The sequence below is a fragment of the Chiloscyllium plagiosum genome, chromosome 9 (genome assembly GCF_004010195.1).
Source record: "Chiloscyllium plagiosum isolate BGI_BamShark_2017 chromosome 9, ASM401019v2, whole genome shotgun sequence".
Lineage (NCBI taxonomy): Eukaryota > Metazoa > Chordata > Chondrichthyes > Orectolobiformes > Hemiscylliidae > Chiloscyllium > Chiloscyllium plagiosum.
This window is the reverse complement of record NC_057718.1, coordinates 19,187,244-19,210,290: the sequence shown is the minus strand read 5'-3', so window position 1 is coordinate 19,210,290 and position 23,047 is coordinate 19,187,244. Positions and strand designations below refer to the sequence as shown.

At 42.0% G+C, this 23,047-nt stretch overlaps 1 protein-coding gene across 4 annotated transcripts in view; it reads left to right on the top strand.

Moving 5' to 3' along the window:
* Window positions 1–23,047, top strand: part of rasgrp3 (RAS guanyl releasing protein 3 (calcium and DAG-regulated)) — a 145,503-nt gene that overhangs the window by 3,438 nt on the left and 119,018 nt on the right. The window contains exon 1 of one of the 4 annotated variants that reach the window (XM_043695507.1): window positions 2,511–2,607. The exons of 2 other annotated variants lie outside the window; for them this stretch is intronic. The gene's annotated coding sequence lies outside the window, so the exon portion shown is untranslated. Of the gene's footprint in view, window positions 1–2,510; window positions 2,608–23,047 lie in introns of those variants that run through there. One more of the 4 variants, XM_043695502.1, reaches the window with a different exon arrangement.

Genomic DNA, 23,047 nt, shown 5'->3' with positions numbered 1-23,047 from the left:
TGCCATTTCTCAGCCCAGCTCTGCATCCTGTCTATGTCACGCTGCAGCCTGCAGTAGCCCTCGATACTATCGACGACGCCTCCAACCTTTGTGTCATCTGCAAACTTACTAACCCACCCCTCAACCTCCTCATCCAAGTCATATACTACAAAGAGCAGAGGCCCAAGAACAGAGCCCTGTGGGACCCCACTCAACACTGACCTCCAGGCAGAATACTTTCCATCTACAACCACTCTCTGCCTTCTGTCAGCTAGCCAATTCTGAATCCAGAGACGGCCAAATCGCCCTGTATCCCATACTTCCTGACTTTATGAATGAGCCTACCATGGGGAACCTTATCAAATGCCTTGCTGAAGTCCATATACATCACATCCACTGCTTGACTGTCATCGACCTGTCTTGACACCTCCTCGAAGAACTAATCAGTTGAGAAATACTGAGGGGTTCTGACCTATTGTCTTCCACAAGCTTACCTTTGCTGGGCACTATAAACTGGATTCATATAGTTCCACCCACTATAAGATTAGCTAAATAGGCCCTGAGCCATGTGTTCACTGTGCACCTCCCCGGGTAGCAGAAGAGATGGCAGGGGAAATAGCAAATGCACTCGTGATAATTTATCAAAATGTGCTGTACTCTGGGGCAATTCTGACAGATTGGAAAACAGAAAATGTGACATCCCTACACTGGATTTAAAGCAAAACACACTTTATTCACCTATTGTTAAATAAAATAAATGGAAGAAGGAATTAGAATAACTTAATTCTATTGGAAAACTTAATAGAATAATATATACAGTAGCTATTACTAATTAACTGTTCCAATGTAGTAACATCTCATAAACACACCCTTGGCAAAAAACAAATGCAGTAAACAGATTATCTCACGTTGAACTCCAGCAGCAGAGAGAGAACCCCCAGCTTTTGCCTGTAACTGAAAGAAGGAAAAAATAGTTTCCTCTTCTTCTTGACCCCAACAGCAACTGCTGAATGTTAAAACTAAAAATCCTGGTTCTGTCGGTGCTTGACCACATCCAATTAGGCTGCTTCTATCGTTCTACTTAAAAAAAAACCCAAGGCCTTACAAACTGGTTACTCGAGTGGCTCTCTTAGACTGCTTTGCACCTCTGCCTTAAACTTCAACAATAAAACCGGACAAAATACACCTCTTGTAGCCAATTGTAACATCACACTATGTAAAAATGTTTGCGAGTTGAGCACAATTGGACTTCAAACAGGCACTACAACTCGATTTATCATTGGGAAAATGCAGCAAGTGGAGCATAAGAGTTTCAGGCTATTCCAATGGAAGTGGACACCCTTGCCAGTCTGACTGAGCTTGAGGAACACCACTTGAGTGCAAGCAATTGCATAGCCACTTAGGGCATGTCCTGATCAGAGGTAGGCCCACAACAAAACCCGAGAAAAAGCCAAACCTTGGTTAGACGATTAAAGTTCAACTGGTTAAAACAGTTAAAATGTTCATGTGTAAATGTTCCCTGACCAGGGAAGTGGATGAGGCTATCTCATTATATGTTTTTAAGGCAAAGATAAATAGATTTTAGAACAGTCAAGTAATTAGAGGTTATGGGGAGTGAGTGGGTAAGTGGAGCTGAGTCCATGAAGAGATCAGCCATGACCTTATCGAATGGCAGAGCAGGCTCAAGGGGCCAAGTGGCCTACTCCTGCTCCAATTTCTTATGTTCTTTTTTTAAAGGGTGACTTGGTGATGGGAGTTATTTCAGATACTATTTATATTAACACACGGGATCCTTTTTTTTGCCGATAGGAAGAATGTGTACACACTCTGTACCTTTCTCTACTAAATAAAATGGGTGCCTTAACTACTACAAACCTACCGACTCCCACAGCTACCCACACAGGATCCTTTTCTTTGCCGATAGGAAGAATGTGTACACACTCTGTACCTTTCTCTACTAAATAAAATGGGTGCCTTAACTAATCAGAATCAACCTGCCTGGTTTAAATTTAAACAAAGCATGGCACTTATTAGCCAGTCATCACCTAACATTTATATTCTCCATGGCAATGCCTCTGTCAAGCAGAGTTTACCTCTCAATCAATCAGCTCATAAATAGAACATGTAGTTTCCCTTCATAATGACTTTCTTGTGAATTGTCTTGATTAATGCAAGACCGAAAAAATGCCTCAACATCATTTGTCTTTTCTCAGAAATACTCAAGTTCTCTATTACCAAACAACCATTTTTAACAGCAGATCAGGAATCCATTATGACTTTAATGGCCCTAAAGAATAGCTTATGTTGGGAGAACAATTAAAAAGGAATGTTCACATATAATGCTCAGCACCATTTCTGAAACATATTGGGAAAACTCTTTTAAAACTGAATAACTGAAGGGCATCCTAAAATTAGACAGCCCAATCAGCTAGCTGATATTTTGGCTCTGCCTATTGGATTATATATGTAAGTATGAGCTAATCAATCAGATGACCAGATGTTGGTATTCTGACTTATCTTGTTATAAAGTGCAGGGATGATGATGAATTCTCTGCCATTTTAAGAGACTGAATTAGTGAAATGAATAAGACAAGTAGAATTCTGCTTCTGATGTGCTGTTCAAATGCTGTGAGTAAAATTTGTAGATTTTATAGTAACATATTCATTGTGTCTTCTCAACTGTATGTAATCTATTTAGGCTTTCTTGGAAGTAAACAGCAAAAAAGTCAATTTTCATTTCAGTTGTTTGAATTGTACCATTCTTTAGTGCTTGGACATGAGGAATGTAAGTCACCTACTTCCTCTGAACCAAATTAGCCAATTTTCATTTCATAGATTTTTGCATTCTACCAAGATAGATCTGACAGAGATTGAGTGCATGACTTTTAGTCTGGGACAGCATTGGCTATTTGTTACTAATTTTCGCAATTGTTTGTCCAATGTTATGTTTTGGGTATTCAATATTAGATATTGACTGTTGGAGCGTAGGCATTAGGTATTCAATTCTGGAGACTGAATGTTGGTCTGTGTGCTGGATGTCTGAAAATGAATATAGAGCATTGTGTGTGTTGGAGATTCAATACTGGATATTGAGTCTTGTACTCTGGGGGTTTTACATTTAATGCAGCAGATTGAGTAAAAAACCAAAAGCTCTGTGGATGCTGGAAACCAGAAACAACATCAGAAATTGTTGGAAAGTTTTAGTAGGTCTGGCAGCATCTGTGGCGAGAAATCAGAATTGATTTTCCTCATATTCATTCCATTGCCTCATCTGATCTAATGTATTTAGCCTTCTCTCGTTTCATGTATTCTTTGTCACCTTTCCATCCTCCAATTTTGGCCATTAATGTATTCTATCATCTCATTGTTGGTGGCATAGACATCAACTCTTCAGGACCGCTCTCTGCAACTTCTCCTTAAACTCCTGCACCCCAAGGATCCTTGTTCCTTTTTCAGAAGCCTTCAGAAAACTCATCTGCGGCCCGTGTATGCTGCCGATCACTCTGCGGATCCTCTGCATCATACTCAATGTTGGTTCAAACACAGGAAGTGCTGGAAAAGCACTGGTGTGGCACCATTTGTGGAGAGAAAAATAGAGTTCATGTTTTGAGCCGACGATGACTCTCCTTCAAAATTTCGGTTTTTGGATCTGTGCAGTGCACAAGGATGCTGGGGGTTGGAGCTGGGATCCTGGGAGATGGCTACAGGTTGTTGGTAAATGGATATTTTGTGCTGGTTGTTGGTAATTGGCGTTTTATACAGTAAAATGGGCATTATTCTTTGGGTTTTAGATACCAAATTTTAGACTGTTTATTTCTTTCTCGTGAATGATTATTTGGGTATTGGCTGCAGTTTTCAATATTTGATATGAGTTATTCATTATTTAGTGCCTAATAACTTGCTGTGATCCTGGATACCTGTGAGTAAGCACCAAGCATGGAATTTTCTAGCCCTCCCTTTGACTGGGAGGGGGAGCAGCGGGTAGGTGGTTGGCAAAGGAGGAGAGGTATGCTCATACTTTAAAATGGCGTACCTGTCCTCCTCTGCTCCACTGCAACTTTACCGACAGTAGAGGAAGCGTATGTGGCGTGATCGCCTGGGGAACAAGGCTGCCAGGGAAAACTTGGTGAACCTCGGCACCAAGCTGGGGAATGGGAAGGTGCCACCTTGATGGGCAGCCTGCACCCCAAAGTCTGTTTCCCGTCTGTCTTCCCCACCTTGCTGTTTTAAAGACAGGACTCTCTGTGACCACCTCTTTTGCGAGGCCGAATCAGCCTCCTTAGCATGTGAGATGCCACGAACAAGGATTCAAATCTTGTTTCTCCGCAGCACAGCTATTGTGCCTCCTGGACATTACTTGGGTTTGTGACAATTCATTGGCACACAAAGAATTAACGGTAATAGATGAGTGACTGTATTGAACAATGGCTTCTCATACCCTGGAAGCTGTGGCCATCACTCTCAGTGGTGCCACTCAGACAAGACAGGTGCCAGCACTCTGATTTCCCAGTGGTTTCCTCAAACCAACTAAAAGCCCAGTAGCTGCATGGTTAGCTGGCCAAATGGGAAAGTGCTTGGCACTGATGTTTACACTGAGAGATATGTGCAACTATTGCTCAATGGTTAACACTGTTACCTCACAGCACCTGGGACCAAGGTTCGATTCCCACCTTGGGTGACTGTGTGGAGTTTGCACATTCTCCTTATGTCTGCGTGAGTTACTACTGGGTGCTCCAGTTTCCTCTCACAGTTCAAAGATATGCATGTTAGGTTAATTAGCCTGTAGTCTGCAGGCTAGATGGATTGGCCGGGGTTATGGGGATGGGGGTAAGTGGGATACTCTTTGGATGGTCAATGCAGGCTCAATGGGCGAAGTCACCTCTATCTGTACTTAGGGATTCTGTGCGATGTGTAAACCCTGTCCCCAGTGACAAATGTGGCCCAAGGTGGGAAAGGTTTGATTGTGTGGTGTCACTTTGAGAGGCACTATGCAAGATATATTGATTCTCCAGAGGCTGATTGTACCTTGGGTCACAACTAGTTATTCTACCCCTGGGGAATTGGCCTAAAGCTGCACAATGCACAACTGAAGTGAATCTGCACTGTTACTAATCCCAGCCAATATTATCATCAGATAAGTCAAATCTCAGACTGGACAGATCACATTTTGATTTGTTTGGATTTTAATGAAGTGCTATTCCACTGAAACATGAGCATGCGATGTTGCAGAATTTGCCTTAATGATACTACAAAAAATTGACATAAGGCAGAAGTGATACTGCAGACGCTGGAGATCCGAGTCAAGATCAGAGTGATGCTGGAAAAGCACAGCAGGTCAGCAGCATCCGAGGAGCAGGAAAATCAATGTTTCGGGCAAAGGTCCTTCATCAAGAATGATTTTCCTGCTCCCCGGACACTTCCTGACCTGTTGTGCTTTTTCAGCACCACTCAAATATTGACATAAGAAATTAAGATAAAACACAATAATCAAACTATCTACTCATAACACAAACTCAAAGATTTTTAAATATGTAGTAAAAAGTGTAACCTCATTCTGATCTCTCTCTCTCTCTTTCTCTCTCTCTCTCTACCTTCTCAGTGGCTGTAACTCTGTATTTTGCAATCTGTTCTGCTACTCTGGCATATGGCTACTATGATCTGCCTGTATAGCATGCAAAACAACACTTTTCACTGTACCTTAGTACATGTGACAACAATAAATGAAACAAGCAAACAAACACACCTTTTAAATTGAAAAGAGACCAAACATTTTTTACATCTTATCCAAAATGCCACTTGTAGACTATTCACTTGAGAGTTGTTGTATCTCATAACTCAGTAAGTTTTACTGACTTCCAACCTCAAATTCATAATGGAACTGCAAATTCTTCTTGGAGGTACCACACAACTGAGCTTAATTGTACTCAGCTTTAAGTAACTCTTCAGAATTTTATCCCAACAATTTTGGTCTGGGACCAGTCCTAACTCTTCACTCTAAACTAACCTAGTTCACTATACATCCTTGTCTTCACAGGAGAACTAACCTATTCAGCTATCCTCTTCCAACCACTACACCGGACTGCCCAAAACCCGAAGTAAAACCGAAACCAACATCCTCCCTCTCTCAGCTATAGGTTCTGGCATTATCTAACAATTCTCATGCCCCATTAGTTACATTGCTGAGTTGCAAAACAATCTAAAGTAACCAGAAAATCCATTTGTGGTGCAAACAAACCTATTCACTCCAAAGCCAGGTCTCAAAAACTATTTTAAAATATATCACTATGGCTACAGAAATATTTGAGTTCATTATTAACTTCAAACACTCAGAGAACTCATGGGTTACTAACGTAAAAACCAAGCCCAAACGTACAATATAGAACTCACACAAACAAAAAAGCTCTCTCTGTTTTCATCAAGGTTTGTTAAATGTACATGCAGCATTTCTATCAAAGGAGCAGGAGGTTTAGAGGGGACGTGAGGAAATCTCTTTCACCCAGAGGGTGGTGGGATCTTGGAACTCACTACCCCCTGTAAAGATGGGAGAGCAGAAACCCTCCAAACAGTTAAGAAGTACTCAGATGTACACTTGTGATGTCATACAAGATGGAATTTGAATCTTGGTTGCTTTTGACCAGCTGAGATGCCAATGGGCTGTAACCCTCTACAGCTCTATATCATTAATATTATATAATTGTACAACATAGAAGGTGTGCTGGGTTTGGGGGCTAAGGTGGATTTTTTACTAATCCAGTGAGAAGGGTGAAGCTTGAAAGGGTTCAGAAAAGATTTACAAGGATGTTTCCGTGATTGGAAAGTTTGAGTTATAGGGAGAGGTTGAATTAGCTGGGGCTGTTTTCCCTGGAGCATCGGAGGCTGAAGGGTGACCTTATTGAGGTTTATAAAATTATGAGGGGCGTGGTTAGGGTGAATAACCAAGATCTTTTTGCCAGGATAGCGGAGTCTAAATAGAGAGCATAGGTTTAAGGTGAGAGGGAAAAGATTTAAAAGGGACCTAAGGGGCCACTTTTTCACTCAGAAGGTGGTACATGTATGGAATGAGCTGCCAGAGGAAGTGCTGGAGGCTGGTACAATTACAACATTTAAAAGGCATCTGGCTGGGTATATGAATAGAAAGTGTTTAGAGGGATATTGGCTGAGTGCTGGCAAATAGGACTAGATTAAATTAGGGTATCTACTCAGAATGGACGAGTTGGACTAAAGGGTCTGTTTCCGTGCTGCACATCTCTATGACTTGATGACTGTATGGCTCATTCAACCAAGAAAATTTCGAGATAGCCTGGACTAGAAGATACAATAGCAATCGGAAATCTTTCTTGCGTGAATGGTTTAAATTAGAATTTTGTAATATCTTCTATTTCACCCTGCAGATTTTCCAAACCCATTAGACAGCTGTTTGAAGTCTGATATCCATTGCATCCCACCTCCTCTCACCCTGTGATCCTTGCTTGCATTCTCATATTTCCTTTAACCCTCTTTCACAACAGCATTGTTGGTGGAAAATTGCCAGAGTTGGGATTTGGCTTTTTACAATGGAACAGCGGAGAGGAAAAGTAAAAGGAGAGTCTTGCTAAGGTGGAGCACCTCCAAGCTACGTCATCATCATCATCATCATCATCATCATCATCATTATCTGTGATGCCACAGACAAACCTCTAAATCCTGTCAGTCAGCAGTAGCTCATATTGCTGTCTGTAAACTAAGTCATAAAGTAATGACAGGATGAAGTATTTTGTGGTGCTTGTCATAACTTTGACATTGGTGCTACCGACTTGACAATTTGGTTTACAATTTAAATCTCTCATTTAGAGAGTGAGGAGAGATTGATGTCTCTGTTAAAGGTTAATGAGAAATATGGTTCACGGGCAGACACATTTGCAATAAAGGTAGTTGGCTCTGAAAAGGGCTGGCACAACCATAAATGGGCTGAGTGGCCTCTCACTATGTTATATGGTCCTGACAGTTGACATCATAACAGACCAAGGGATATTGGAGCCTCACATTGTGGGCATGGTAACAGGGTGGTGCACAGATTGGCCTTCCTCCTCCCCAGGGCCATGAGTGCATTTGCTGTTTATTCATTCATGGTGGTGGTGAGCTGCCTTTTTGAACCGCTGCAGCCCACCTGCTGTGGGTTGACCCACAATGCCCTTAGGGAGGGAATTCCCTGATTTTGACCCAGCAACAGTGAAGAAACAGCAATATATTTCCAAGTCAGGATGGTGAGAAGCTTGGAGGAGAACCTGCACATTGTGGTATTCCCATATATCTGCTGCCCTTGTCCTTCTAGATGTAAGTGGTTGTAGGTTTTGAAGGTGCTGTCTGAGGATCCTTTGGTGAATTTTTGCAGTGCATCTTGAGGTTTCCTGCCACATCGCTGCTACTGAACATTGGTAGTAGAGGGAGTGGATGCTTGTGAATATAATGCCAATCAAGCAGGCTGTTTTGTCCTGGATGTCAAGCTTGTTTGGGCTGCACCCATCCAGGCAAATAGGGAATAGTCCTTCACATTCTTCAATTGTGCCCTGTAGATGGCGGACAGAGTTTGGAGGGTCAGGAGGTGACTTGCCAGGGATTTCCTAGTTTCTGACCTGCTCTTTTAGCCACTGTGTTTATGAGATGAGTCCAGGTGAGCTTCTGGTCAATGGTAATGGAGGATTCAGTGATGGTAACACCATTGAATGTCAAGGGCAGTGGTTAGATTGTTTCTTATTGATGATGGTCATAGCAAGGCAACTGTGTGGCAGGAATGTTACTGGCTATGATCATGACACTTTATACTGTGGTTTTTTTGTTCATTTATGAGATGCGAGTTCTGATGCAAGGATGGTACTTGCTGCCTGTTCCAGCTGAGCTTGAGAAGGTAGTGGTGAACTGTTGTAGTCCATACGGCACTATTGGGAAGGGAGTTCCAGGATTTTGACCCGGATATAGTGAAGGAACGGTGATAGAGTTCAACGTCAGGATGGTCTATGACATTGAGGGAAACGTGCAGGTGATAAGGTTCCTCCATCATGCAATCATATAGGACAGAAAAGGCTCTTTGGTCCACCAAGTCTGTACAGCCAAAACTATACTCCTACCTATACTAATCCAACTTTCCCACACTAGGCCCAAAGCCTTGAATGTTATGACACTTCAAGTGCTCGTCCATGTATTTTCTAAAGGTTGTGAGGTTTCCTGCCTCAACTACCCTCCTATGTATTGCATCCCAGATTCAGACCACCCTCCGGGTGAAAAGGTTTATCTTCAATTCCCTCAAATCCTCCAGCCTTTCATTTTAAAACCTATGCCCCCTTGTTATTCACCTTTTGACTGAGGGGAATAGCTGCTTTCTACTAACCCTGTCTATGCTCCTCATTATCTTACATGCTTCAGTCAGGGCCCTTCTCAACCTTCTGTGCTCCAAAGAAAACAACCCAAACTCTTCCGCTCTCTCTTCACAGCTGAATGCCCCATCCCAGGCAGCATCCTGGTGAATCTCCTTTACATTTCCTCACATCCTTCCTATCCTGTGATGACCAGAATTGCACATTGTACTCCAGCTGGGGCTTACCCAAAGTTCTGTACAGCTCCAATATGCCGTCCCTGCTCTTATAACCTATGCCATTGACTGATAAAGGCAAGCATAATGTATGCCTTCTTAACTACCCTATTACCCTGTCCAGCTATCTTCAGGGATCTGTGGACAAGCTCCCCAAGATCACTCTGTTCCTCTGAGCTTCCTAGTTTCTTGCCATTCATTGGAGTACTCCCTTGCCTTGTCCTTTCTTCTGAAGTGCATCACCTCATGTTTATCACGGTTCAATTGCATCTTCCACAGATCTGTCCTTCTGACTTGTTCCATTCACATCCTCCTATAAACAAATACCTTTCGCTTCCATGTGGTAAAGATTGTGGGTTCAGAAAGTGCTCTGGAAAGAGCCTTGGTGAGTTAGTTGAGTGCATTTTGTGGCCAGTTCATGCTGCTGCCACTCTGTGCCGCTGGTGAAGCTGGTGAATGTTTAAGATGCCAAACACGAGGGCTGATTGTCCTAATGATGCCAAGCGTCTTGAGTACTTTGGAACTGCACTCATCCAAGCAAGTGGGGAGCGTTCCACCACAATCCTAAACTATGCCCTGTAGGTAATGCACAGGCACTGGGGAGTCAGGAAGTGAATATGCTCACCTTTATTCTTCTTTTGTAGCTACATATCTATCTGGCTATACTCATTCTGTTAAATTTCTAGTCAATGGTAATGGAACTGCACTCATCCAAGCAAGTGGGGAGCGTTCCACCACAATCCTAAACTATGCCCTGTAGGTAATGCACAGGCACTGGGGAGTCAGGAAGTGAATATACTCACCTTACAATGCTCACCTTTATTCTTCTTTTGTAGCTACATATCTATCTGGCTATACCCATTCTGTTAAATTTCTAGTCAATGGTAATCATACAAAAGAAAATAGGAGCAGGAATCGTAGAATCCTTACACTGTGGTAGGGGCCATTCAGCCCATCAAGTCCACATCAATCCTCTGAAGAACATCCCACCCAGATCCTGTAACCCTGCATTTCTCATGACTAATCCACATCCCTGGGGAGCTAGGGTAATTTAGCACAGCCAATCCTCTCTAACCTGCACACTATGGGTAATTTAGCCTGGCCAATCCTCCTGAACCTGCACATCCCTGGGCACTATGGGTAATTTAGCACTACCAATCATCCCTAACCCGTGCACTATCGGCAATTTTGCATGGCCAGTCCACATTACCTGTACATCCTTGGACTGTGGGAGAAAACCCACAGAGACATGGGGAGAATGTGCAAACTCCACACAAGCAGTTGCCTGAGGCTGGAATTGAACCCAGGCTCCTGGTGCTCTGAGGCAGCAGTGCTAACTGCTGAGCCACCATACCACCCAAAGGACGAGGCCGGTTGGCTCTTTGAGCTTGCTCTACCATTCAGTATGATTTTAGGATGTTGCTGGTTGGGAGTAAGGTACATAGAAGCAGTTGTGCTGCTGTTGAATGTAAAGGGGAGATGGTTAGATTTTATGTGTAAGCTGAGAGCTGAGACTGATATAAATGATTTGGAGGAGAATGTAGGTGATCTGATTAGGGGGTTTGTGCATGACACAAAGTTTGCGGGAGCTCTGGATAGTAAGGAAGATTGCCAGAGGATACAGAAGGTTGGAGACTTGTGCTGAGAAATGGCAAGTGGAATTTAATTCAGACAAATGTGAGTTGATGCATTTTAGAAGATCTAATGCAAGAGAGAAGTGTACAGTAAATGGCAGTTGAAACTTTATTGCTGGAACAGCACAGCAGGTCAGGCAGCATCCAGGGAACAGGAGATTCGACGTTTCGGGCACAGGCCCTTCTTCAGGAATGCCTGAAGAAGGGCCTGTGCCCGAAACGTCGAATCTCCTGTTCCCTGGATGCTGCCTGACCTGCTGTGCTGTTCCAGCAATAAAGTTTCAACTTTGATCTCCAGCATCTGCAGACCTCACTTTCTCCCCACAGTAAATGGCAGAACCCTTAGGACCATCAACAAACAGAGGGATCCAAGTGTACTGTTCCATGGTTCCCTGAAAGTGGATAAAGTGGTCAAGAAAGCAAAGAGCAGACTTGCCTTCATCTGTCTGGGCATAGAGTGTAAAAATTGGTGAGTCATGTTGCAACTGTATAGAACTTTTATTTTGGCCACATCTGGAATTTTGTGTACAGTTCTGGTTGCCACACTACCAGAAGGATGTGGAGACTTTGGCGAGGGTACAGAAAACGTTTACCAGGATATTGCCTGTTTGGAGGGAGAGATTGGAAAAACTTGCTTTGTTTTCACTTGAACTTCAAAGGAGGAGAATGACCTGATGGAAACTTACAAAGTTCTGAGAGAAATTTGTAGAATGCATCGTCGGTGTCTTTTTCCCAGGGTAGAAATGTTAGTTACTCAGAGACATAGGTTCAAGGTAAAAGGGGTAATGTTTGAAGGAGATGTGAGAGGCAGGCTTTTTATACAGAGGGTGCTCAGTGCCTGGAATGTGCTGCCAGAGGAGATGGTGGAGTTGGATACAATAACAATGTTTAAGAGGCATCGTGACAGATAAATGAATAAGCAGGGAATAGACAGATATAGACTGCCTAGAGACAAAAGGTTTCTGATTTAGAAAGCCACCATCAGTCAGTGCAGACTTGATGGGCCAAAGAGCCTATTCCTGTGCTGTACTGTTCTTTGTTTTTTGAGTGTCTGGGCATACGGGAGGCTCAACAAGGGGTGAACAAGTGGGAAAGGCAGCTGAGGAGCAGAGACACTTAACAGGGAGAAGGACTGATCTCAGTCCTAGTGGACAAAGCTTGATAAGATGGCAGAGCTTGAGTTACAAAAAGGAGCAAAAAGGAAGCGAATGAGATTGTAAAAGTCCTGGGAAGTGAATGGTCATGGGTGGTCTGAATACTGATGTGTTTGTGTTTCCCATTTTCACGTCTTCATTCCCAATAATGTTGAAGTGCTATTTTTCAAATGCACACAAGATGGTGGATGAGTCATTTTCAGTTCAAAAAGCTTAGTTCATTCTGAGCTAAGAAATAAAAATAGTTTACGAAAAATTGTTTGGAATTACATCAGACTGAAAAATAGATCCCATTGCAAAAGCACCAATTACAATATATAAATCCTGGGTTTAAAAATGCTGCTTTTCACCACATGTTGTTTTTTTATCAGGTTTTGAAGTGGAAGCAGTGCTGCTGACTTAGTGCAGTAGATGTTTACAAGCTGCTCCAGTTCCACCATTGTCTTTTGAACACAATAGTTCCACAAATTTCTTTCATTCAAACTTTTTCAGAGGAATGATCCAAGGAGGACAACAAAATACTGAGTTTAACTCAGGATCACAGGGGCCCAGTGGTTAGTGCTTCAGCCTCACAGCGCCAGGGACCTGGGTTCAAATCCAGCCTCTGTCAACTGTCTGTGTGGGTTTCCTCCGGGTGCTCCAGTTTCCTCCCACAGCCTAAAGATGTGCAGGTTAGGCGCACTGACTATGCTAAAATGTCTTGTAGTGTGCAGGTGGATTATCCCCGGGAAATGTAGGGTTGTAGGAATAGGGTGGGGTCTGTGTGAGATGTTCTTTGGAGGGTTGGAGCAGACTTGATACACCAAATTTGCTATGATCAATAGATTCCAAAGCTATTATAATAAAAGGCCACTGCTCTGGGAGCCAATGACAGGGGGCTGGGACTAACTAAAGTACTTGTGCAGAAAGCCTGTCTGGGTTTGATAGGTTGAGTATCCTCCTGTGGTTCAGTAACCAATCTGTGGTTCCATCTTAGGATTTGATGAACTGTATGGTTATCATGAGGATATTTCTCAGAATGCTTTGTGTGGTGACTTAATTTTTGAGCAGCAGCAAACATTGTTGGCCAGATAAATGCAACAGGCATGTGACATTACAAACAATACGACCCAGTTACTTTGCTGCTTTGAGTGACATTGGTTAAGGCTAAAACACTATCCAGAACACTGACGGGGAGACAGTAATGTAGTTGAAAGGTAGTCTCAGTGATGGTGACAATGAAATTATTTCTAATTGTTATAAACACCCATTTGGTTCACTAATGTTCTTTTGGGAAGGAAATAGCTCTCCTAACCTGGTCTGGCCTACTCGTGGCTGAACCTCCAAGCTGCACAGTTACAGGTCAATTAATGATGGGTAACAAATGTTGACCCAGCCAGTGACACTCACATTAGATTAGATTACAGTGTGGAAACAGGCCCTTCGGCCCAACAAGTCCACACCGACCCGCCGAAGCGTAACCCACCCATACCCCTACATTTACCCCTTACCTAACACTACGGGCAATTTAGCATGGCTAATTCACCTGACCTGCACATCTTTGGACTGTGGGAGGAAACCGAAGCACCCGGAGGAAACCCACGCACACACGGGGAGAACGTGCAAACTCCACACAGTCAGTCGCCTGAGGCGGGAATTGAACCTGGGTCTCTGGCGCTGTGAGGCAGCTGTGCTAACCACTGTGCCGCCGTGCCGCCTACATTGATCATTATGTTCTTCATTTCCCCTCCCACCCCCTACCTCTGCTGAGAGTTTATTTTTCTGTGTCTGTCTGATTTTCTGTAGTTTTCTTCCTCTTGCAAGTAAACAAGGATGCTAACGACTGTATTTCTTAGTGAAGTTTCTGACTTGCTGCACCTGTTTGCTGTTGGTATGCTTGACAATTTTTCCCCTTTGGTTTGATGCTTTTCCTGAACGTATTTTGTAATAGTGTTATAATGTATCTCATTGCACTGAATTGGAATCTTTGCATTCTTAACTTGCCTCCTTTTCTGCTTGGGGACCCTGCAGCCTTCAGGACTCAATATCTGAGTTCAATAATTTAATGGCCTGAGCACCTTCTCCCATGTCCTTACCCCATACCCGACACACCACACCTTGTCATCACAAACTAGACATTCTCACTCCCCCAATCCTGCATTCAACATATATACCGGCCACTTCCTAGCTACAATCAGCTCTGAAGAAGGGTCACTAGACCTGAAGCATTAACTCTGCTTTTTTTCCACAGGTGCTGCCAGATCTACTGAGATTTTGCAGCAATTTCTGATTTTGTTTCTGATCCCTCTTTTTGTAATCAATTCTCCTGGTGATAAATGATTACATTCCATCGACATTTCTAATTACTTACTGTAATTGCTGACTGATCTTTTGTGATTCATGTACAAGGATACCCAGATCCCTCTGCATTTCACAGCTCTGTAATCTCTCACTATTTAGATAATATGCTTTTATGCTTCTTGCCAAAACGGATAATTTTACTACTTCCTGTAGTAAACTCTATTTGCCCCATTGTTATCTACTCACTTAACATAGGCAGCATGGTGACTCAGTTGTTAGCATGGCTGCCTCACAGCACCTCGGGTGACTGTGTGGAGTTTGCACATTCTCCCTGTGTGTTTCCTCCTACAATCCAAAGATGTGCAGGTTAGGTGAATTGGCCATGCTAAATTGTCCATCATGTTCAAGGGTGTGTTAGTGAGGGGTAAATGTAGATTAATAGAGTAGGGGAATGGGTTTGGGTTGGATACTCTTCCGAGGGTTGGTGTGGACTTGTTGGGCCGAGGGCCTGTTTCCACACTGTAGGTAATCTATGATATCTATATCCTTTGTAACCTCCTTGCATTCTCTTACCAAAGTTATTCGACGAAACTGGCATCCAGGAAACCCCCACATGCTGAAACTGTAACACATCACCTTGTCCTGTCATGATCACTGTAGCCATCCAAAGCTAATGCTTTTCCTTTTTGAGAACATTTAGTGCAGGAAATGTCCAAATTATTAAAAATCAGATCACTGAAGTTGGAAAGTAGTCGTCCATTTTTACCATTATTACAACAAATTTTGGTGTTCTTTTGTGCCCAACATAATGTTTTGTCTTTTTTTCCAAAAGACCTCTCTATCACCTTGAGTAAAGACACCACTTTGTTTCCGTAACCCAGCTTGTCTCACTAATTGCACCACTTTGTTGTAGTTACATATTTCTGGAAATCTGTAGATATTTTAAAATTAACGTGCTCAAGATACATTTTGACACATATCTGGGGCAGGTATGACTTTGTCCTGGACATTCCTGACCCAGAAATAGGAGACACTGTTGTCGTATCATCGAAGCCCTTGATCCGACCTGCATGATCAGGTAATCTATTATTGTCCCATACTTGTAGGTATCTGCTTGGTGATATCGGTCATTGATAAACAAATCAGTGCTGTCTCCTGGCTTTTGCTTTTGTTCATTAAAGTTTGCACTCTCAATGATTATATTACCCTGAAAACTGAAGTATATATTGAAAACTAAACAACCTCATGCTAAGTAGCTGCCTCTTTGTTTATTTACGTTTGTTCGCAATGTTGCCCATTGCATTGAGTAGGGCACCGACCTCGCCCTTATTTGATTTTGCTGATCACCCTGAAATGTTTGTGTATTGAGTGAATCATCTGCATCAGTCCTGCCATGTCCCAGCCTGTCCTGGACAACCCAATGCTGAGAAGAGTCTGGGAGTCGAACGGTCTGCTCTGAGACGTACTCCCACGAAAGCCTGCTGCCTGCGCTGTTTCTTCATCAGTTGCCATGTTGTTCATCTGGTGATTTTTCTTGCTGTGGCATGTCTCAGTCATTGTCAACATTGTTGGTGGTTGATCAGTCAAGAATGAAGGTGAACACAATACTCAGGAGAGGTTACTGGAGTTGATAGTCTTTTCAAAGTAACTAGGTAAAAACAATGACTGCAGATGCTGGAAACCAGATTCTGGATCAGTGGTGCTGGAAGAGCACAGCAATTCAGGCAGCATCCTTGGATGCTGCCTGAATTGCTGTGCTCTTCCAGCACCACTGATCCAGAATTTTCAAAGTAACTGTTAGTTTACTACCTCATCACGATAGGCACTTAAACCTAATATGAGGCCTACACTGTTGAATCTCTCTTCAAAGTCTCTCAGAATGTGGTCCATTGAATCACTACTGACTTTGTTTCCCATTGACATAGTCAAGTGTTAACCCTTTACTTCTTATATTCCTGTGAGGGATACAATGGTGCAGGATGTATGGTCCTGGACTCGCAGCCCACAGGCCTGAACTTATGACCCTGAGCTGGCATTCAAATCTGACAATGGCATCCAGGCAATTTAAAGTCAGTTAATTAACTAAATCTGGAATAAAATAGGATCAGTCATGGTGGACATGAAACTACTGGATTGTTGTAAAAACCCTGGGCTAGACTTTACAGCCCCCATTCCAGACATGTTGGGATTTTTGAGATGAGTATGGAGGGGGCGTGGGCGGTAGGGGGAGGGGGTGGAGCGGAATAGTGGGGTAACGTATCACTGCACTTTCCCACCAACTCAATCCAGAACCCATAAGACAGTAGGCGGGATAATTCAGATCGCTATGTTTTAGAAAATAATTAAAGGGCAATTGAGCTTGTTATTAAGCCAAATTGCAGTGTTCTTGCCTTAATAATGATTACTGTGGCAGCAGGTTAGAAAGTGGAGTATGTAGTTTGGGATGTGTGTGTGTGTGTGTGGGGGTACGTGGTGCCCTGTGAAATTCGTGGCATCCCTCCCCAAGATGTTACTCATCTCTTTGTCACTTCCCATCTGGGTAACAAAATCAACACTCCACCCCCCACCCTCTTAATGCCCTCTCTCACCCAATGCCCAAACCCAAACCCAAACCAGACTCCCTGATACCTCCTTGTCCAAAAAAGCTTGAGACTTCCTGCTTTAGGCTACGCCTCACATGAACACAGGTATTTAGGAGCATCCTTAAATACTATTTCAAAGTACCTCTGGGCTAAGAAGGACTTGGCATACACTTAATGAAGAGAAGTTATCACTCCTCTTCATCCTTGACCATTCCCTGGTTCATACTTAAACCAAATTAAGGTTCACTCATTCTCTTCAGAACTGTAACAATCGTTGATTACATTCGTACGCCACAGTTACAACTCCCTCGTGTAAAGTCTAAGACCTCCCTCTTTCCATGTTTCTTATCTCTCTACACTGTTTGGCTCTGCTGATGTCAGATTAACTTTGCTAACTATATCATCATAATTTGTCTAACCCATTATACTGCACTAACTACGTCTGAGATCTATCCTCGAACTCTGTTTACCTAGCTGCAGTGCCCAATTCTTTGTTCTCTCCCAATGATGGTGCAAACCTGTTATGGACTCAACCAGACCCCCTTAGAATAAAATGCAAAGATGATCTAGACCCTAACCTTTTCTTATTGTAAAGGAAAATGTGAGATGCTGTGTTCCAGATGCAATTCGATTGGTCAAATTAGTCAACATTAAGCAAGAGAAACTTGGAATAATCTAACTCTATTGGAAAACTTAAAAGAATAATGGATTATTTTAGTACTAAACTGTAACTGTTCCAACATAATAATATCCCATAAACATACCCTTGGCAAAAGGCAAATTCAGAAAACAGCATTGTCTCACAAGCAACTCTAGCAGCCCAGAAGGAAAAAAGAACATCCAGAGAAAACTCAGACAGAGAGTGTAGGAACTGGGTAAGATTCACTGTTTTCCAACTCTGCTAAGACCTGTGCAACAAGTACTGAAAACTACACTAAAAATCCTGGTTCTGTGGGTGTGAGCTTTACCACACCCATTCAGGCTGCTTCTATTGTTCCAACTTAAATAAAAACAAGGCTTCACAAGTTGTTTATGTTCTCATAGACTGCTCAAATCCAGTTCCCTCATCTGTCTCTAAAAGAAACCAAGACAAAACACACATCTTAAAGCCACAGTATTGTCACACCTCCCCCTTTAAAAAAGAACCATCAATATACAGAGATAGCTTCAATTTTAAAACCCCTTAGTGTTACACAATTGGTACACAGTACATATACATTACTTTGACTCTAAGAGTGCAAACATTTACTGCTGCAGTCTATTCCAATCTGGTTTTTCCCACCACCAATCTTCTTTCATCATAGTTGTGACAATTAAGTTCTTTCATTCTACCGTGTGAATAATTTTAAAATTGAACAGCTACAAAAGTTTTTTCCATCTAAACAATCTGAAACTGTGTCCTTAAATCTCTCCAAAAACTTTAATGGGTTATGTTCAGGATATACAATTGACTCAGACACATTACTGGCAATATAAATGTTGAAATGTTGTAGCGCCAACACCAAACTCAAGGTTACCTTCTCAATCATGGAGTATGATGGTTCTGGAAAACTACCCGCTATGTCTTCCTCTCTCCTCATCGTCTTCTTGCAAGAGTACAGCACCAACACCCACATCACTTGTATCGATAGCCACCTTGAATGGCTTTGCATAATTAGGTGTGGCTAATACCAGGGCAGCTGTTAAATGCATTCTGACAGTTCGCCTTCCACTGAAATTCTTGACTCTTTTTCAATAAATCAGTTAGTGGAGCAGCTACATTGCTAAAATTCTGTACAAGCTTCTGACAAAAACCACTCAATCTCAAGAATCACAATCCTGCCCTCTTCGTTGATGGTATGGGAAACTCCTCAATCACCTTTGTTTTCACATCATGTGGGGCTATCCTTCCATGTCCAATGACATGGCCCAGAAACGTGATTTGGACTTTCCTGAACTCACTCTTAGCCAGGTTTATCACCAAGCCTGCCTCCCAATGTCATCGAGTAATTCCAACAGGTGCTGTTCCTTCCATGTGTGACTAAAGATCACCAGGTCATCAATGTACACCACACAATTTGGTAATCCAGAAATAACTTTATTGGTTAATTTTTGAAATATGGCTGGTGCATTCTTCATATGAAATGATATTATTTTAAATTGGTACATTCCATTTGGTGTCACAAAAGCTCTTTTTTGATAAAGGTACCTGTCAGTAGCCTCCGAGTAAATCCAACTTCGGAATATAAGTTGCTAGTCCCACCATCTCTGTACAGTCTCCTAAACGTGGAATAGGATATGAATCAGATTTGGTAACTGCATTGACTTTGCGAAAGTCCACCTATAATTGTTGGGTACCATCTGGTTTTGGAACCATTAATATGGATGCTGCAACTCACTTCAATTATGTTGTCTCTGGGCATGCCTTCAATCTCCTTTTGAACTTATGCCAACGTTAGAGGGTGGATGTTGCTTAATTGGAACAACATTTCCTATATCTATATCATGCATCATTAAATTAGTGCTTCCCAGCTTATGTGATTGTAATAACTCTTGCAGGTTTTAATTTTCCCCTGGAAGGTAACTTGGTAATTTATCCCAGTTTTGGAAAACTTCCTCATTGTCCAATTTAATTTGCAGAATGTCGAACACAGAACCATCTGAACTTGATTCTTCACTCTGTAACCTGTAACACATTCTCCTTTTGCTTTCCTTCCCTATCATAATATCTTTTGAGCATATTCACATGACACACTCTGTGAGATTTATTTCTATCTGGTGTTCGTATCAAATAATTCACCTCATTCAATTTCATTTCTATTTGATAAGGCTTGCTTTTAAAGGTTCTTCTACCATTGGAAGCAACACTAACACTTTATCTCTGTTAGTAAAATTGGAAATTTTTGATTTCTTGTCTGCTTCCTGTTTCATCATATGCTGTGCTATTTTCAAATGCTTTCTAGCTAACTCACCCGATGTATTGAATCTTCCTGAAAATTTGGCACATAGTCCAAATATGTGATGTTTGAACTCTCCTCACCAATTTTTCTTGAATTAATTTCAATAGTCCTCTCACCTCATGCCCATAAATTAATTCAAATGGATTGAATTTGGTCGGTTCAATTAGTGTATCCCTTAATGCCTTGTTTAACCCCAATCTGTTTGGTATTGAGCTTTCTCTTTGAGGGGTAGAGAAATGTGGATGAACAGTACACCTCCCTTGAAAAGTGTAGCCCTTCATCTGCTTCATTAACATCCTTTAAGGAAGGAAATCAATTGCCAATGCTGTGACTCCACACCCACAGTATTATGGTTAACTCTGAAATGACCGAGCAAATCAATCACATGTACTCAAAAGGCTGACTCACCACCACTTTGTCAAGGGTAATAAATGCTGCCTTTGATAGTGATGCCTACATCCTCTGAGCAAACTTTTAAAAATCCCATTTTTAAGCAGACTGTGAGCTTTGTGCAATGATAATGGGTGGGCTGCCTGTTTCCCGAGTGGGCAACCCATTGATCGTAGGAAAATGGCACCCAGGAGTTACAATGGAGGTCGGTGGAGAGTAGCTGTTGGGGACAGATAAAGGGGTTGGTCAGGGAATCTGGAGCTGGTCAGTATTGAGGGGAAAAGTCAGCCAGGACAGTTATATAGTTACCCAGAAGTTTAACTTGGAGTTTTCTGTCTAACATCTAACAGGATAGTTTGCACAGAAGCTGATAAAAATAGGGATGGATAGCACGATATTTTCAACATAGGCCAGAATAAAGCCTTGGTTTAAAGTCTCTTTCAGAAATTGACCCCTATATTAACGTAACACTTTCTTAAAAAAACCAAGTCAAAGGGCTTCACAGGTTGTGACAAAGGTCGATTAGAACAACAAAAATACTTACTGTGTAATATGATAGAATCAATTAATCGCATCTCACCGTACAGGTGCCTTTTGGAGGCAGTGACCATAATATGATTGAATTTTACATTCAGTTTGATGGAGACATGAGTGGGTCCAAGGCTATTTCTAAACTTAAACAGAGCCAATTGTAAGAGTATGAAAGCAAAGCTGGCTATAGTGAATTTATGAGTTGGATTAAGGACAGGTCAGTAGGGAGGTAGTGGAAAACATTCAAGGGATATTTCAAAATTTACAGATTAGACACATTTCAATGTGCAAAGACATGTGACAGGTCAGTCGATTGAACAGGATATTAAAAAAAAAAGGAATGGCTAAAGAAATGAATAGGAATAGAAATCAGGCCCCAACAGAAAGCTGAGCAGAAATATAAAGCAGAGATTAAGAGTTTCTATAAATATTTTTAAAAGACAATTTAACAAAGTGAGCATTGGCCCTATACAGAGTGAATTTGGAGAATTGAATGGTGTCTTGCATCAGTCTTCATCATAAAGGAAACAAGTAACATCCCAGAGGCAGTGATAAATCCAAAACTGGAAGGGAGGGAGGAACTAAGGAAAACACAATCCCCAGGTAGGTGGTACTGAGTAAGTTTTTGAAACTACAAGTTGATAAGTCCCTATGTCCTGAAAGACTCATCCTAGGGTCTTAAAAGAAGCAGCTAGTGGGATTGTTGACGCATTGGTTTTAATTTTCCAAAGCCCTTTGATTTGGGATGGTTGCATAAAATTGGAAGAAAGCAAATGTTTATTTACAAAGGGAGGGAGACAGAAAGGAAGGAACTACAGATGGGAAAAATGCTCAAAACTACGATTAAAGAAGTCAAACCAGCACATTTAGACAAATTCAAGATAATTTAACAGAGTCAACATGGTTTTGTAAAAGGAAAATCATGTTTGATCAGTCTATTGGAGTTCTTTAAGGATGCAACATGTTCTGTTGGTAAAGGAGAACTGGTAGATCTAATGTACCTAGAATGTATTTTGTATTGATCCTGACTGATGGTGCTACTACATACATCTGATCCAACAATGAATTCTGGCCTGATTATCAAATATTTATTTATTCCGGATAATGCAATGGTTGGTTACTAAAACAAAAGATGAAAAATCTTAAACACACTGCAAAACAAAGTTTCCATCTTTTCCCCAATACAATCACTTTATAATGATTCAAATCCAGAGAAATTGCTTTTCTATGTCACAACATTAAGGTCAATGTAGTTGATTTTCCCCAGTTCTTCCTGTTAACTGTGAAATCTTCTTCTGTGAATATTCACAAATCTGAAGGCTTAGTCTTTTTCCACCTTTACATAAGCTGTAAATTTCTAAGCAAACCCTTCTGGTCTGGGAGTTATGTGCACAAAGCTTCTCAACTGAGATAACTGAGCTTTCCTAATTGGTTCTTTATACTGGAAAGAAACTATATTTGTTTCTGATCCCAGTCAGATCTCCTCTGAACTGCCCAAAAACTTTCAATTGTAGAATTAGAATCAGAATTGTTTATTGCCGTGTGTCCTTAAGTACACAGGTACAGGTGTACAGTGAAAAGCTTACAACGTCGCCCCCTGTGCTGCCATCTTAGGTACAAAGTACCTCAGTACAAATCTTAGATACAAAGTAGATAGATAAAGAAAAGTTACATTTCCTTAAAGTAGTTCATAGTATAAGCTAAAAAGATAAACATTACAGTCTTTCTGTAGAGTTCTTGCAGTAGATCAGTGCAGGGGCTTCTACTCAGGTTCTGACTGGGTTTGTAAGCTGCTGACTGCCCATACTGGGCCCCAGTCTAACAACCATCTATCCTCCAATACAGATACGCTCACCATCCTCCTTCGTACGACCCTCCAGCTCCCTGACTGCCCCTTCCCCTTGCCCCCCCACCCCACTGACCGTCCCTCTCCCCTTGACTCTCCAGCCCACTGACCATCGCCCTCCCCTCGACCCTCCAGCCCATTGACCAT